Here is an 11,026-nt window from a genome sequence, read left to right on the forward strand (position 1 = left end):
TAGATCTGCGAGGGCCCTCTTTTCTCTCTCTCCACCTCCACCACCAAAGTGCAGACCGGCACCCCCTCTGCCTCTGCACCACCCGCTCTGTCCCGGGATGCTCGCCCGCTCTGTCCCGGGATGCTCGCCCGCTCTGTCCCGGGATGCTCGCCCGCTCTGTCCTGGGATGCTCGCCCGCTCTGTCCCGGGATGCTCGCCCGCTCTGTCCCGGGATGCTCGCCCGCTCTGTCCCGGGATGCTCGCCTGGCCAGTTCCTTCTCATCCCTCTGGCTCCGCGCGAGATGTGGCTCCTCAGAGACGCTTTCCCTGCCCACCCAGGGAGAGGAGGCCACGCCGTCCTCTTCTACGGCCTCCTCTTTTGTTCTCATTTACAACTTTTCTCACTTTCTCCGACAATCACAGCTAGGACTTGTTGAGCATTTACTGTGTGCCAGACACTGCTCGAAGCATATTACTTCATCTTAGCTCACTTGGTCCTCGTTTACCCAATTCCATTTTAAATTAACTTTACAACTAAGGAAAGAAGTTTAAAACTACTGCCTCAACACACCTGCGGGCACGAGGAGGGCAGGGAGCCCGCCTGCCAGGTTATTGCTGATCCAGAAGCCAGGCACACAGCCGGGTCCATAAGCAGGAACTCTGGATGTATCTGTTGGAGAGGCAGAGAAGCCTGCGGATGGACTGGATGTGGAGACGGGGAAGGAAGGTGTTGAGGGTGGATCTCGGTCTCTGAGTGAGGCAACCGGGTGGCACCATTGACAGAGGTGCGGAGGTCTGCCGGGTGAGCCGCTGTGCAAACCCTGTGCAAAGCCCTCTCTGAACGTGGGCTGGACCTGATTACTTGATTCTACCAAGTAGGACATGACAAAAGTGATGTGATGTCACATCTGTAGTTAGATTACAAAAAATTCTGACTTCCATCTCACTAGTAGACTCACTCTATTGCCCTCCTGGTTTGCACACTCTAAGGAAGTGAGCCAACGTGGAGAGGCCCGCATGGCAAGGGGCCGAGGGCAGCGTCTGGCCAAAGCCATTGAACGACAGAGGCCTTTGGGCCAGTGGCACACAAGGAACTGAATCCTGGCAACAGTCACGCAATCTTGGAAGACCTTCCCCCAGCCTTCAGATGAGACCCCAGCCCCTGTGCAGCCTCATGAGAGAGCCTGAAGCAGAGGACCCGGCTGAGCTGGGCCCAGATTCCTAGCCACACAAACTGTGGGGTAAGAAATGGATGGTTTTTTATTTTTTATTGTGGTGAAAAGCAGGTAGCATAAAATTTACCATCTTAGCCTTTTGAAGTGTCCTGTTCAGTACTGTGAACTACACGCATATCGCCCCAGGGCTGAACTTCCTGGGGGTTGCCAAGTCCCAGGCCCTTTACAAGCTGCACCAGGGTCACCCTCCAGGGGAATGCCAGTACCAGGTCCCTGCACATGAAATGTGTCCCCACCTTAGTCACACAGTGTGACTTGTGTACACGCCACGATACCATGTGTGTGTATTTTAGCTGTTCGTGCAAAGGCAGACTTGCTCTGGGGCCTTTCTGACCACAAAATCCGCGGAACCACGTACAACCCAAGGTTGGTGGGCCCCGCGGGGTGGGTGTAGGGCTCGGAGAGCTCATCACAGGCACTCCCTGTTGGTTTATTGAGCTGTCACTATTCTGTCACTGTCCTCCAGTCTGCTGGCGGGTGGAGATGTGCTCAACCCTTTCTATTCACTGTCACCAGCTCCTGGTGAGTCACTAATAAACAATCCAGCCCCGCCACCCCTCCTGGAGGGTGAGAGCCTGCAGAGGACTGCTTCTCCTCCTACTTTGCAGCGACAGGAAAACTGTCTCTGGGGAACCTTGAAGCTTTGTTGCGGGCCTATCAGGCTTACAGACACACATCCAGAGAAGAGCAGGATGGGTGTTAATTTTGTTGCTTGGGAACTGAGAAGCCACAAGAAGCTGAGTTGCCTGACACTCCCAGTCCGGGGCTCTTTCATCACACAAAAAGAACACCATGCATTTGCGTGCGGACACTGATTTGACTTCAGATGTTAAGTTTTTGTTTTCAGTCAACCAGCAGTGATCAACGTGAAGGAATGTCTTATTGCAGAAGAAGAATAAACATGGGGTCACTCAGAGCAGGGCTGGAGTCTGGGCTCTGTCATTCATTCATCCCACTGCTATTTACTGACCACTTATTATGTGCCAGTTGTCAGGAATATGCCAGACAAGGAGCTGCCTTCGCAGCTGAAGTGGAGAGATGACAGTACACAAGTGTGATGGTTAACTTTATGTGTCAACTTGACTGGGCCATGGGGCACCCAGATATCTGGTCAAACATTACCCTGGGTGTGTCTGTGAGGGTGTTTTTGGATGAGATTACATTTAAACCACCAGACTGAGTAAAGCAAATTGCCCTCCCCAACGTGGGTGGGCCTCACCCAAACAGCTGAGGGCCTGAGTAAAACAAAAAAAAAAACTGAATAAGAGGGAACTAAACCTGCCTAACGGCCTTTCAAACGAAGATATCAGCTTTTTTCCTGCCTTTGGACTCAAATTGAAACATCAGCTCTTCCTGAGTCGAGACTGCCAGTCTTCAGACAGAAACCACTACTCAGCTCTCCTCCTCCTCAGACCTTTGGACTCGGACCAGAACTTCATCATCGGCTCTCCTGGGGCTCCACATTGCTGACTCACCCTGCAGGTCTCGGGGACCTGCCCACTCCCATAACTGCACGAGCCAATTCCTTACAGTAGATCTCAACCTCTCTGTCTCTCTGCCTCTATATATACACACACACAAACATACACATCCTATTATTTCTTTCTTTTTGGAGAATCTTGACTAATACGACAGGCCAACAAATGATCAATCCGGACAGTGATAAATTGCCATGAAGAAAGTAAAACAAGATCGTGGAAAAGAGAGGGGGTGGTACTTTAGCCTCAGAAGTCAGGAACGCCTCTCTGAGCAGGTGGCCTTTCAGCTGACCACAGCAGGAGAGCAACAGGCACATAAAAGCTGTGGGGGACGGGCTGGGCAGAGGCCTTGCCCACAGGGCAGGGTCACGGAGAGCTGGAGGAACAGGAAGAACCCCAGCGAGGTTGGAGGGGACCATGGCAGGAGAGTGAGGCAGGATGCAGGGCCTCACAGGCCACGGGGAAGGAGTCTGGATTTTATTCCCAGTGTGAGGGGAATCCTCTCGAAGCTTTTCTACTTTTTTGGTGGGGGGGACCGCACCTCACAGCATGCAGGATCTTAGTTCCCTGACCAGGGATTGAACCCGTGCCCCCCGCAGTGGAAGCACGGAGTCTTAACCATTGGACCACCAGGGAAGTCCTGGAAGCTTTTAAGAAGTTGCTAACCCTCTGGCTGCTTTGTGTCCCTAGCTTGCTGTGTGATCTTGAGCAAATGAATGTACCTCTCTGAGCTTCAGTTTCCTGGCGTTGTTGTGACGATCAAATGAGATAACGTAAGAGAATGAGTTAGCGTCCTGTCTGGCGCAAAGAAGCGGCTGTGGAAATGTCAGTTTCTCTTGCTGGTTGTTCAATGGGGGCACTGATTGGTAAATGCTGACATTAGAACTAGTTGCGGAAGTAAAACTGACATGAACTTTCTGGAAACAGGGGCAAAATGTATACCAGAGATGTTTATCACAATGTCGTTTACACGTGGAGAAACTGGAAACAGCTAAATGCCTGAGAGGAAGACGCTTTGGTGCATTAAAGCTAGAGGTGTGGGGACTTCCCTGGTGGTCCAGTGGTAAAGAATCCACCTTGCAATGCAGGGGACACAGGTTCGGTCCCTGGTCAGGGAACTAAGATCCCACATGCCGCAGGGCAACTAAGCCCGTGCGCCACAACTACTGAGCTCGGGTGCCTCAACGAGAGAGCCCGCGTGCCACAAACTACAGAGCCCATGCGCTTTGAACCCCTGCACCACAACTACAGAGCCCATGCACCCTGAAGCCTGCACGCCACAACTAGAAAAGAGAAAACCCACATGCCACAACTAGAGAGAAGCCCACGCACCACAACTAAGACCTGATGCAGCCAAAAATAAATAAAATTTAAAAATAATAAATACATCTTTAAAAAAAAAAACTTGTAGTCAGACAGACTTGGGTTCAAACTTTGGCTCTTCCTCTGCCTCCCCCGGGCAACTTTTGGCAAATCATCAAATTCTGTAAGCTTCAGTGAACTTGGAAAATGGGGACCGTAAGAATTAAATTAGAGAGCTTGTGCAGCCCATAACACAGTACCAGGCACCTGTCAGAGACACCGGGGGAAATGCAAGTACCAAGGTTACCTTTATTTTTTAAAATATATTTATTTTTTATTTTATTTATTTTTGGCTGTGTTGGCTCTTCGTTGCTGTGCGCAGGCTTTTTCTAGTTGCGGTGAGTGGGGGCTACTCCTCGTTGCAGTGTGTGGGCTTCTCATTGCAGTGGCTTCTCTTGCTGCGGAGCACGGGCTCTAGGCGTGCACGCTTCAGTAGTTGTGGCACGCGGGCTCAGTAGTTGCGGCTCGCGGGCTCAGTAGCTGTGGCGCACGGGCTTAGTTGCTCCACAGCATGTGGGATCTTCCCGGACCAGGGCTCGAACCCATGTCCCCTGCATTGGCAGGTGGATTCTTAACCACTGCGCCACCAGGGAAGCCTGATTTAATTCAATTCTAATTAAAATCCCATGGTTTGTCTATGGAACAAGCAGAGGTAAGACATGCTCTGAGAATAAGATGGAAGGACTTGCCTTCCTAGATACTAACATCAACGCTTATCCTGACTATGATGATTAACGCGGTACGGAATTGACACAGAGATAGACAGACTGACAATGACACAGAACAGGAAGCCCAGAAACAGACCCACAGAGATGGCCCTTGATGGATAACATACAAACAGAATATAAATGGAAGTTTGATATGGGGCAAAAATGGCATTGCAAATCAGTGTGGAAAGAAAGGATTATTCAATAAAATGTGTTAGGCAATTGATTATCCAAATGGAAAAAAAATGAAATTGACTCCTTACCTCACGCAATAAAAAAAAAAATTTATGATGAAGTCAGAACTTAAATGTGAAAGGCAAATTTAAAATCCTTGGAAGAAAACATAAAACTGTGCTGTTCGATACAACTCAATATAAAAAAAACAAACAACTCAATCAAAATATGGGCAGAAGACCTAAATAGACTTTTCTACAAAGAAGATACCCATATGGCCAACAGGCACATGAAAAGATGCTCAACACTGCTAATCGTTAGAGAAACACAAATCAAAACCACAGTGAGGTATCACCTCACACCAGTCAGAATGGCCATCATCAAAAAGTTTACAAATAATAAATGCTGGAGAGGATGTGGAGAAAAAGGAACTCTCCCACAGTGTGGGTGGGAATGTAAATTGGTGCAGCCACTATAGAGAACAGCATGCAGGTTCCTTTAAAAAAAAAAAAACTAAAAATAGAACTACCATATGACCCAGCAATACCCCTCCTGAGCATATATCAGGAAAAGACGAAAACTCTAATTCAAAAAGATACTTGCGGGTCTTCCCTGGTGGCGCAATGGTTAAGAATCCGCCTGCCAATGCAGGGGACACAGGTTCGAGCCCTGGTCAGGGAAGATCCCACATGCCGCAGAGCAACTAAGCCCGAGCGCCACAACTAGTGAGCCTGCGCTCTACAGCCCGAGAGCCACAACTACTGAGCCCACGCACCGCAACTACTGAAGCCCACGCGCCTAGAGCCCGCGCTCCGCAACAAGAGAAGCCACCGCAGTGAGAAGCCCGCGCACCGCAACGAAGAGTAGCCCCCGCTCGCCGCAACTAGAGGAAGCCCGTGCACAGCAATGAAGACCCAACGCAGCCAAATAAATAAATAAATAAATAAACACACACCTGTAACTACTAACACCCCCCCCCAAAAAAAAACCCTGGAAACAATTTAAATGCCCAGCAATAAGAAAACAGGTAAGTATGTTATGGTTTATTCACAATGGGGTGTTATATAGCAGTGAAAATGATGAACCACAGCCAAGCATACTCAGGATAAACCTTGGATAGTGCTGAGGACAGCAAGTCACAGAACACTACCTATTGTGTGATACTATTTTCATGAAGCCCAGAAGCGAGCAAAAACTACAGGGTTCATTAAGCGTCTACACGTACGTGATTTTTTTCAAAAGGCAGGGAGACAATAAACTAAAACCTCACGATGATAGTTACCTCTGGGCATGGGCAGGGCATGACAGTGCGGGGGGACTCTGGTTATTGGTAATGTTCTAGATCTGCACTTGGGAGGTGAATTCTTGGGTGTTATTGCATTGCTATGCTCTAGAACTTACATGTGAACATATACTCTTTCGTATGCATCAAATATAAATAAAAAAGTAGTAAAGGAAAAAAAGTGGCCAATTTTCTCCTTTTTTTTAAAACTTTGTTGTATTGTTCTAATGTTCCCTCCCCTCAAATACATATGCTTTTTATCCCAATCAGAAAAAAAAGAACTATATTAAATTACCTGGGAAATGTCTCTTGATAAATTCAGGAGTCGTTTGCAAGTGGAATTGTGCTAAAGGGCTCAAAAGAAATGGTGTAAGAAAGCGTATCTCGGTGGCCATCTAATAACCGTGTGTCCAGGGCAAAGCTTCCTGAAGGTGGCTTCACCCTGAAACTCCCTCTCAGTTGGTGGATTGGGGTTCAGGGAAGCAGCAGTCTTTGGAAACCCAGCTCTGTCACTCAGCAGCTGTGTCTCCTTTGGACACGGACGTAACCTCTCTGAGATTCATTTCTGTGACTATGAAAGCATAATGATGTTTACTTTGAACTTTCTTCTGGTGGTTAAGGATAAAATACATGAAGTGTCTGTCCCCTGGTGAGTCCTTGCTAAATGCCAGCACTTGCATTGTGATCCCCTGCCTCAATAATGATGGTAGCTTATTAAAGAGTAGCCCTTGACAGTTTGCAAAGGTGTGCATTGGGAGGGGGGGTTATATTCTTTATCTCATCCTTAAAAAGTCTAATTTTTTAAAATTCTTTTGGCTTTTTTTTTTTTTTTTTTTTGCCCACGCTGCGAGGCTTCAGGAATTGAACGCGGGCCCTCAACAGTGAAAGCGCCAAGTCCTAATCACTGGACTTCCAGGGAATTCCCAAAAAGTCTAATTTTTATTACTAATAATGACTTACATGTCTAGAGCACTGGCTGTGTTTATAAGCATTATATAATAGTGGGTCCTCAGTAAGTGCTGAATGAGTGAGCACATGAGTGAGTGAGTGAATGAATGAATGCTCTCAAAGCGGGAGCAGAGAAGAAACAGGGAGAACTCTCTTATAAGGCTAGAAGCCGCCCCTAAAGCAAAGGCAGCCGTGAGTCTCCCTGTTACCTTGGGGACAGACAGGGCAGGCCCAGGACTCTGCCTGGAATCATGCTGGTGGGCAGCCAGGGCCTGGCAAGGGGCCCTGCTCTTGGCGAGAGGTCCTGGCAGAACCTCCTCCTGCTGTGGCTTCTGAAAAACTAGAGGTAAAAAGAGAGAGTTGGTGCCACCTGGAGGGCAAGAGTGGACACCTCAGAGGAAGGCTGGGGAAATTCTTAGTACAAAACAGTTTTTTTTTAGTTTGGGGTGGGGTGTGGTGTCTGTGTGGTGGTAGTGGTGGTGAGAAGGTACCATTAAAATAATCTCTGCCTTTTTAAATTAAATGTTTATTAAGGTACTTGTAGATTCAGCTGCAGTTGTGAGAAATAATGCAGAAAGATCTTTCTTACCCTTTGTCCAGTTTCCCTCAATGGTAATATCTTGCAATACTATAGTACATAGATCAATGGAATCGAATTGAGAGTCCAGAAATAAATTCACACATTTATGGTTAATTGCCCTTGAAAAAAGTGCCAACACAATTCAATGGGAGAAAGAACAGTCTTTTCAACAAATGTTGTTGGGACAACTGGATGGCCACATGGCGAAAGAATGACATTGGACCGAACCTCACACCTTATACACAAACTAACTCGAAATGGGCCAAAGACCTAAATGTAAGAGGTAAAACTATAAAACTCTTAGAAGAAAACATAGGGATAAATCTTCATGACCTTGGATCAAGCAATGATTTCTTACATATGACACCAAAAACATAAGCAACAACAACAACAAAAATGAATAAATTGCACCTCATCACAGTAAAAAACTTTTGTGCTTCAAAGTACACCATAAAGAAAGTGAAAAGACAACCCATGAAATGAGACAGAGTATTTGCAAATCATATACCTGATAAGGGCCTAGTATTCAGATTATATAAAGAACTCATAACTCTATGATAAAAAGATGAATAACTCAATTTAAAAATGGGCAAGGGATTTGAATAGACATTTCTTCAAAGAATACAGATGGCCAAAAGCACCTGAAAAGATGCTCAACATCGGGGCTTCCCTGGTGGGGTGGCACAGTGGTTGAGAATCCGCCTGCCAGTGCAGGGGACACGGGTTCGAGCCCTGGTCCGGGAAGATCCCACATCCCGCAGAGCAACTAAACCCATGCGCCAAAACCACTGAGGCTGCGCTCTAGAGCCCGTGAGCCACAACTGCTGAAGCCCACGTGCCACAACTACTGAAGCTCATGAACCTAGAGCCCGTGCTCTGCAACAAGAGAAGCCACTGCAATGAGAAGCCGGCGCACCGCAACGAAGAGTAGCCCCCGTTCGCTGCAACCAGAGAAAGCCCACACACAGCAATGAAGACCCAACGCAGCCAAAAATAAATAAATAAATTAATTAATTAATTAAAAAAAAAAGATACTCAACATCATTAGCCATCAGGAAAATGCAAATCAAAACCACAATGAGATACCACTTCACTCCCACTAGAATGGCTGTAATCAAAAAGTCAATAAATGTTACTGAAGATGTGGAGAAATTGGAAACTTTAATACACTGCTAGTGGGAAAATAAAGTGGGGCAGATGCTTTGGAAACCAGGCAGTTTTGCAAAAAGTTAAACAGAGTTATCATATGACCAGCATTTCTACTCTTATATGCTCAAGAGAAATGAAAACATGTGTCACACAAAAGCTTGTACACAAGTATTCACAGCAGCATTATTCACAAGAGTCAAAAAGTGGGAACAGCCCAAGTGTCCATTAACTGATGAATGTTAAATAAACAAAATGTGTGTGTGTGTGTATATATATATATATTCATAAATGCAATAGAATTCAGCAATGAAAAAGAATGAAATACTGATTGATGCTGTGACATGAACCTTGAAAACACTATGCTAAGTGAAAGAAGCAGACACACAAAAGGCCACATTGTATGACTCTATTTACATGAAATACCCAGAACAGGCAAATCCACAGAGACAGAAAGTAGATCAATGGCTGGGGCGGGGAGTGAGGGATGGTGAATGACTAGTAATGGAGACAGATTTCTTTGGGGTGGTGAGAATGTTCTGGAAGTAGTGGTGATGCATGCTCAACTGTCTGAATATACTAAGAACCACTGAAGTGTACATTTATAAAAAGGTGAATTTTAAGGTATGTAGATTATATCTCAATTTTTCAAAACGAGTAAAGTTAATATAAAAACAATACCACAAGCAGGATATTGATATTGGTACAGCCTACTAATCTTATTCAGATTCCCTAATGTCTCCTGTACTTTCAGTATCCTGTGTTTCTACAAAGGACTCAGCAATTATCGTGAAGAATGTATATTACAGGGACTTCCCTGGTGGTCCAGTGGGTAAGACTCCACACTCCCAGGGCAGGGGGCCCCGGTTCCAAAATAAATAAATAATAACTAAATTTTTTTTTAAAAAAGGAATGAAGTACTGATACATGCTGTAATATGGATGAACCTTGCAAATATTTTTTTTAAAAGAATGTATATTACAGTTAAAAAATAATAAAAACACTACAATTACATATTAGCTTATACAGAAAGCTGGACTCACGACCCACAATTCTCATTATAAAAAGGAAGTATTATAAAAATTGCCCTTGGTATATAGTTCTATAGAATTAATATCATAATATAAAAGGATAGTTATCTCAACGCACTTTACCTGTACTTCACGGTCTTAACACAACAACGCAAATCTCTGGGGTTCTTTTCTGGTTTTTAACCATGAGGCATACTTATTTCACCTTAATTACGAACACTTTTACACCCTGCTTTTCCCTTTTAACGTCTCATTTTGCTTAAGAGGTTTGGATACTGCCTCCCAAGTCCTCAGAAATATCCCTTTATAAGGGTGTGGAATATTTCATCTGATGGATGCACCACAATTCCCTTAATCATCCCCTTACTGATGGGCATTTAGGGTGTTTCCAGTTATCTTGCTGCAAACTGCTGCAGTGAGCAACTTGATTTTCTTCCTTTGGATGATTTCCCCCGGATACGGAAGGGGTGGGGTTACTGATTAAAGATTTTGCACATCTTTCTGGCTCTTGACAATTTCACGTTGGCGCAAGACCCCCGCCTCCCCTCCCCCGCGGCCCCGGGCCCCGGACCCCGGGCCCCAGCTTCTGCAAAGCCGGACTGCAGAGGCGGGCCCCTGCGCATCCGGGGTCCCCGCGCGTTGCGGTCCACACCCCCCGCACCTTGGGCACCGCCCGCGCCGCGGCTCACCTGGACTCCTCCCCTCGGGCCAGGGGACTCCGTCTCGGTGTCGCGCAAGTCCTCACCTTGGCCTCGGGGTGTCTTCCCAGGTCGGTGTAGGTAACCCTGGGCGATGTCTGTCTCTCTTTCGCGTCCTTTCCCGCCCCCAGCGCCAGGCGGCGCATCCAGCAGGTGCTCGATAAATACCCACAGATTTAAAGAGCAAGTTGACGTTGCCGCGCCCACCTTTCACTAAAGTCAGATCCCTGGAAGTTAACCAAGTACCAAGCAGTTCGCACCGGGAGCGGATGTGAGGGGGGTGGGCAGAGGTGAACTGTAGGAGCCCATTCATGCAACAATTGTCTGAGCACCTACTGTATGCCAACATCATCCACCGCAGGGAATAAAAGACAGTCAAAGCGGTAAAGTTAAGAATGTACTTAGT

The 11,026-nt window shown here is 46.5% G+C and overlaps 1 protein-coding gene across 1 annotated transcript in view; it reads right to left on the reverse strand.

The window, feature by feature from the left end:
• CNBP (CCHC-type zinc finger nucleic acid binding protein) overlaps positions 1-10,635 on the reverse strand; it is a 55,227-nt gene extending 44,592 nt beyond the window's left edge. Inside the window, exon 1 of the mRNA XM_059940493.1 lies at positions 10,612-10,635. The gene's annotated coding sequence lies outside the window, so the exon portion shown is untranslated. The remainder of the gene's footprint in view (positions 1-10,611) is intronic.
• Between the last annotated feature and the right edge of the window lie 391 nt (positions 10,636-11,026).

This window comes from Balaenoptera ricei, chromosome 11, assembly GCF_028023285.1.
Source record: "Balaenoptera ricei isolate mBalRic1 chromosome 11, mBalRic1.hap2, whole genome shotgun sequence".
NCBI classification, from domain to species: domain Eukaryota; kingdom Metazoa; phylum Chordata; class Mammalia; order Artiodactyla; family Balaenopteridae; genus Balaenoptera; species Balaenoptera ricei.